General features: G+C 38.9%; 1 pseudogene; it reads left to right on the forward strand.

Annotated features, from left to right (window-relative positions):
- The first annotated feature begins 2052 nt into the window (after positions 1 to 2052).
- LOC138035410 (uncharacterized) overlaps positions 2053 to 7500 on the forward strand; it is a 24257-nt pseudogene continuing 18809 nt past the window's right edge.

The raw sequence follows: 7500 nt of genomic DNA on the forward strand, positions 1-7500 counted from the left end.
CCTCCCAAAACGTGTTGACCCTCGGTTTTGCCCATATTTTCCGCACCGGTACAACTGGCAAAAAAGCGCGAGTCAACAACTTAACAAACAGTATTGGCGCAAAGCGACTGCGACGAAGGTATGTCCGCCAGCGCCTCCTGGCATCTTCTTTCCGTTTTAAAATGGTTTTCTGTTGATTTATCTGCTTTAACCATATCAAAGAAACCAAGTATCACCAGTAGCTTAACTCTATCATGCAATTCTGACTTTAATGAACATTCATATAGTCCACCATCCAGTCTTACAGTCTTTAGCATCGAAAATACGCATGTGCGCACCTCAAAAAGCCAAATGATTAACAAATGCTATCAAAATCAACCGTTTCTGGGTTCTGAATCCGGGTCAAAAAGTTTTAGCCCACATACTTGTTTTGGACGCCATCCAAGCAGAGCCCTCAGTTCAGTACAAAGACAACTATGCATGTTTTTAATCTCTGTGTTATCGGTTATAATTGTACTAAAGCATTATGCAAGCCTGTAAATAGTCTACGAGAGCAGCGGCTCTTGTGAATCGTTAAACGATGAGTTAAGAATAGAGAAGACTCGTTCAGCTGCTGCAGACGAGGGCTGGACCAGCAAAACCTTCATAACTGCAGAAGACCAATGGGATAGGTTATCAGATTGTTGGTCGCTGGAAGTGCTGGAAAAGTAGATGTACTCGAGAAAGACACCATCTTTGATCTTTGGCCGAACGGCTTCAACTTCATTCAACATTCGCGAGAACGAAAGAAATTATGTTGAATGGTTGTTGAAGCAAAGTTTAAAGGTCCGGGAAAACGACTTTAACATCCGTTCGATTGTTCAACGCTGCTGACTGCTGGGGTGGGTTGGCAAACTGTTTCAACACATCATCAACGTTCGATTCAACAAGGCTTCACGAGAGGTCCGGGGTTCAGTCCCAGGCTGCAGCCGCGGTTGTCACTATGATACGGACTTGTTACTATGGATACGGACATGCATACGTCATTGAGAGACCGATTAGTGCGCAGGCGCATACCCAACAGTGTTGAAAGAGGGGGGGCAAACGTCTTCAACTTTATTCAACATTCGAGATAACAAAAGAAATGCTGAATGGCTGTTGAAGCAAAGTTTAAACGCTTGTAAACTCAGTCATTCAACATTGATTCGACATGTTTCAGCACAAAACGGTTCAACAAAATCGAACGGATGTTAAAGCAAATGTTGAGGCCGTTTTCCCGTGCCTGTAGCTTTATTTTTGACTCAAATTAATTGCAAATCGTTTCAGTAGTTTGGTTTCTTTAAGGCGAATGAAATAACTTTGTTTTTGATTTCTTTTGCTTTGTTTCTTTGCTCTCAATCAAATGTCTGGGTTTTCTGTGTCGTATTTAAACAGAACACTAAAAGCTTAATTCGTATTCTGTATCATTTACACAGAATATTAATAGATCTATCAGTATTCTGTAGTAATTCATTATCAATTCATAAACCCCAGTTTTTCCCCGCTAGCTTTTCAAACCCTCCCCGCACTTTCAGACAGTTGAGATTTGTATCGGGTTTACAGTAATATCCACGTAAACTAAATTCCACTTTTGAATTGGTTTACACCCTCCTGAATTTCTTAAGGAATTTTGAAATTATATTTACCTAAAACAGCACGTGCTGTAATAGTCAGTTAATTGTTAAAAATGATTGATTGCATCTCCTTTTGCAGTGCGCTGACTCATCCAAGGAAATATCACTTTTTCTAGCCCGGCATGGAATTATATTTCACATAAATGATTTTAAAATGAAGATTCAGCAGTGGGAAATCTTGACATCATTTTTTCAAGTAGCTGGGGAAAGCAAAACAACTTGTCATTGGGACGAAAACTTCCATGTAGTGGTTATAATCTGCATTTAAATCAAGTATTTTTTTCTGAAAATGGTCGAACATCTGTTAATTAAAAATAAATGCATTTTTATTAATTATTTAATGCCGTCAGCTCACCCTGGGTGTGTTTTTCCTCTACGAAGCAATTCTGTTGAAAGGTGGCTGATTATAATATGTCGACCGACTCGTGTCTTCCTGTCAGGATCATTTTGATTCTTGGGTTATTTTTAAATGTACGTTACGGAGCAAACGCCACAAGCCTGATGCGAGATGGAGGACAATGGTTTGCCAACTTTGAGATGAACAGTTTTCACTACTTAAACATTACTCCTTTAATCCAAGTTATGGTAGATGCATTTGAAGGCTGTGGACTGAGTTGTTTACGACACGCTTCTTGTTTCTCTTTCAATGTCGTTGCGATCAGGGACATTGCAACGCAAAAGACTTTATGCGAACTAGTGCCCAGTGATAAATACAAAGATTCGCATAACTTTGTGGCCAGCCAGCATCATCATCATTTCAGCATCACGGTGAGCAAGAGATCCAATTTTCTTCTTAGTTGAAAGGAACAAGCAAGAAAACAATTATATCACAACAAATACTGCACTAGATTGAAATTTAGATAACCAACCGAACCGTTGAAATATAATACAGCTAGAGGCTCACGAACTAGCGCACACGAGACGGCTCTGTAGAAAGTTTATTTTTAAGCACAATTTTAAATGCTTGGAAAGAATAGGATTCGTTTCCCTTGGCTGCAAAATAGATATAAAATCGAGCAAAAATCACGCATAAATTGAAAATGTGAAAGGGATGTTTCCCAAACTACGTCGGCTCATGCATTATTAAACATATATTTGGCTTTGACAAAAGAAACTGCTAATATGTATGAAAAATCTACGCTAGCTTGCTTCTCAAAATAGGTAAGTTAAGAACGCAAAATTACTGTCAAAGCCAAATATACTGCTGCAAGTTAATTCTGCAGGCAAGAAAGGCATGTAAAATCTGAACTGGGAAAGGTCAAGTAATTATCCTAGGCATCTTCTCTAATTCACAGAGTGAATTTAATAGCGACAGTGGGATAATCATAATGATGTGTTATTTTTTAAAGACTCCTTGCCAGAACGAACCATGTAAGAATGGGAAAACTTGCTTGGCAAAGTATGAGGATGACAGCTACGAGTGCGCGTGTGTAACAGCGTACACTGGAAAATCTTTCGAAACAGGTATCTGCAAAAAAAAACAAATATATATATATATATATATATACATAAAAATCTGCCATTAACTACGTTTATGACATAGAGGGCAAAATTAATAAATGATGATTGGCTGAGACAGAGTGCATTTTTCATTAATTTTGGTAATTTTCACGGGCAAAATTTCTCTTATTATCATGTAGTAAGCCTGGTTTCATTGCTTTGGCGTTGTTGTACTTTTTTTTTTTCAGCTGATTCGTCCGTTTTCATTTCATTGACGCCAACGTAGGCACGTCCTGGAAAAAGTGCTCATATAGTGCTCGAATTTTTGAAAAAGTGCTTGAAATTTAGAAATAGTGCTCGAAAGTTACTTATAATTTTTAATCATTGCTAGCAGATGTTCATAAATATTCTTAGTTTTATCAACGCATTAACCCTCAATTATCTAAAAGGTGCCTCATAGGCACATGTAAAAACACCAATGTTTTCGAACAAAAATTCTTTATTAAGATGTATACCGAAGATGGACTCGGTGTAGCTCTTCAACCGTCAAGTTCAGTTTCAGTATAGTTTCTAAAGTACTCCCACCGCGTCACAGAACCGTATGCACTGGACAACCCTAACAACTGTTTTATTACGGCAAGAATTTTAGGCTGTAAAGCTAAGAAATTACATAAAAGCATCCCTAGTTTTGCATTGCGCATCCCTACTGCGCACGATTTTCGCGTCATTAGCGCACGCACACGAGCACGTGCGCATACAAAACGTAAGAGATTTCGCTCAAACTAAACCCGTTAGCGAAATAAATGCTCCTTTTCTCTCAAACAGGTATTTGCTAAGAACAGTCTAATAAAGAAAATATTTGAAGAAGAAAAAAAGTTTGATAGTAGAACAAAACTTTTTTGGAAAACTGTTCCGTACTGGGTATATTTTGCCCAAGGCGACGACTTCAAGGTAACCACGGAACTGTCTCAAAACGTGCACTATTCCCACAACCAAGGAATCAAAGACGGCGTAAATGAAGCAATACTGCTTATGTAAATAAAAGAAGCTTTATTTTCAGAATAAAATTTTGTGTCTCTGAAGTAACGAAGACTTAATTCTGTATGAAGATGATTCGAATTTTTAACGCGAAAACAGTAAGAGCCTGCTGGCGAGTAAACAAGCACGGTGACTCCATTTTTTTATTGCATTAAATTAATGTTCATATCATGAATGTTAATTATGCCAAGTTTCCAAAAAGTTTGATAGTAGAACAATTTCAAGTGAATTACGTTAACCACAAAGAAAGCTTTCATCAGCAGCTGCACTGAACAGCGATAATTGCTGGTGCAGTTCCTATGACGACAGTCAGGCGACAAGATTTAGTTAATTATTCAAATTTATAGCGGAGCTTCGCGCGCGCGGAGCGCCATAGTTAAGAAAAAAATGGTAACCCATCGATGCGAGGAATTTTGGTTTTGGTCACCGTACGACCGTACGTCCGTCCACCGCTCCATGTATGCCAATGTGACCAGTATCACGTAACCATATCACGGGCTCAAGTTTAGAGCTCATCCAGGAGGCAATACTCCAGTTGGCACTCTAGCTAGTTTAGAGCATACATCTTTGATACTGGACATCAATGTTATGGTCAATTGACACCTGTCACATGGTATCCGCTGACCAGTATCACGTGACCATATCGCGGGTTCAAGCTTAGAGCTCACCGAAATCAGCTGTTTTTTTTTTTTTTTTTAAGTTCAGCGCTGACAATTAATTAACAATCATCTGTACTCTTTTTGGACAGAAATAATTGATCTGTTTGTTGCTTCGTTTGGCTTTAAAATGCGAGCAAACAACAGGTTTTTTCACTCCGTTTGCCTAATTGTTTTTCGATGTGCCTTGACAGTGACAAGAAAACTTTGCCCTTATGTTAGCTTGTGTTTTCTGAAGTTTGTTTAGAGCACGTACAGATACTTTTTGGAGATCTTGTTTGAAGTTTGTCCTTTCTAGCCGATTCTGGTTCTAAGCCAAGCTGGCGTATTTTAATGGAATACATCAAAATGTAAATGATCTCGTTTTCAGAGATAAAGTGGAATAAAGTACATCAATAAAACCCCCTTTTGACCTTGAACCGACAAAGACGATCTGTCACATCACGAGCTATAGTACGTCTGTGATTTCTAATTTTAGCGTGATTCCTATTCGCTGGCTTTTGACAGTCGACTCTGAAATGGCTTCTTTCCTTTTCCGTTCGCTTGCTAAGGATCTTCTTGTTTTCTGTTAAAACTCTTGCGATTCAAGAAAAATTAACTGGTGAATTCGACAGTAAATTTCGGTGGAAAAACCGATATCGCATTCTTCCCTTCGTGATTCACGCGATCAGTCGGTTTTTTTGGGTGAAAGTAACCGTGGAATTGACTAGTTAGGCAGCGAAAAAAAGTGACATAATTAAGCAATATCCGGGAAAACCAAAACGCGGACAATTCCGAAGCCTTTTATTTTCACGAATCCTAGAGCCAGTAAGAATAAACAACCCGGGAGCTTCGCTTTTAGGCTTGGCTAAATCTATATATTAAATTGAAGCGAAAATCATGAAATATTTATGTACAACTAGAGCTAGTAGTGTTAATACTACACAGTAGGTGAAAGTCATTTTGAACTCACGGTTCGGATCAATACTACCCTGCGAGCACAGTCTCCTTCGATCTTCCTAGACAAGTGGGGAAGATTTGCCGCACACCCAAAGAAATGGATGAGTCAGTCCAGTTTCGACTTGCTAAACCTGTTTTTTTTGCGCATGATCAATCGCCACGCATCATCAGTAGTTTTTGAAATCTACAACCGCGTGGCAATTTTCAACTGTCTAAATTCCAATTAGTATTTCCCCCGTCTGTCGATTACAGAAACTAGTCTGCCAGAAAACCTATACATTTTTCAGTAAAAGATGAAATGGCAATGAACTATCTTGACGGTATCCAATGAAATGATTCCTTGGTACGGTTGTCGTGTGTTCGCTAGAGTTGTTCGACCTACTGGTGTCGAAGGCGATCAAATTCGCTGAATTACCCAGAACGAATTGCAATGCCTCATCATGTGTTTCCCGTTTTCGCGGGTGTTTTTATAATAGCCAATGTCATAAGAGAGCTGGCATCCTGTATTGTTATACGTCACATGCAGGCCACAAGAAAGTCTTTCAATTATATAAGACAGACGACGGAGCTGTGTAAACAACGGCAAATCGAAGACTGCACTGAACTAGACGCTCCCTGAAGCATACACTAGGTTGCCTGTGGAACGTGTTACACAAAAACAGAAGGAACTGAACTAGGTGGTATTGAACTGCAGCGTTCCAGTTATTTTTCTCAAGTGGGGGGTCATTAAGACTGAGTTCATGAGAGGACCAGGCAGGTGTGATACAAGCCATCACACCGATTTCAATGAAACTTAGCCAAAATGAAGGATACACCAAAAAATCCGTGAAGACAGAGTGGGTTGGCTTTGGGACTTTTCTCAAGGTATTTAGACCACCCCCCCCCCCCCCCCCCCCTGGTTTTGGGGCCAAAATCCTAAAAATTTAACCAAAATTAGCATAAAAATCAGAAAGACCTCCAGACCACACAATACAATCAATTTTATTATCATTTTCCCTGAACGAAGAATGGTCCTTCAGTAGCTTACCAAAGCAGTTTCAAATTATTCAGATTGACAGGTGTCAATCAACAGATGTCAACACCCATCCATGTCACGAAAGATTTTCCTAAGATGAAATTTAGGCCATCTTTTGATCCAAATATAGTAAAAGTTCAAGCTTCTTTCGGAAACCAACTTATATTACGAGTATCATCCATCCTTGCTCCGACAAGAGCGAGAATAAAATTTTTGGCATCTGTTCTTTTATGGTGTCAACAGCCGTTGAACGAACACGAACAGCGACCATGTCTAACAGAAAGAGATCGACAAATAAAAGAAAATAACCCTTTACAGGATTAGTTCCTAAACGTAATTTTAAGGTTAACAGTACTTAAGTTGTCTATTTATTTTATTTACGGCAAATAAAGGTAATTGAAGAAGGCAACGAAAACTGAAATATATCTCATACGAAATTGCAATAACGCTTAAAATAACCGATGCCACAACATGAATACCGAATAAAAAACTGTCATAACTAATTTGTTAATCAAAAAGTTGCTTGTACGAATTTACCTGGTCACTATCATCTTGTTTGGGTTGTTTTCAAAACCGTGGGTGCTGAACTTGTTATTGTGTGATGTAGGGACATGTAATCCACTCTCTACTTTGCTCTCCGCCAAAGAATAAACATCAGTCCTTTTTCGCATTCGGTGCTGAAATTATAATTTGCCTTGGTGAATAGATTCCCGAGCTAAACAGAAATGATTAATAATTGCACAAGTAACCAACGCAGGCATGAAGTTCGAGAGTACAGGTA

The sequence above is a fragment of the Montipora capricornis genome, unplaced genomic scaffold (genome assembly GCF_036669925.1).
Source record: "Montipora capricornis isolate CH-2021 unplaced genomic scaffold, ASM3666992v2 scaffold_383, whole genome shotgun sequence".
Taxonomy (NCBI): domain Eukaryota; kingdom Metazoa; phylum Cnidaria; class Anthozoa; order Scleractinia; family Acroporidae; genus Montipora; species Montipora capricornis.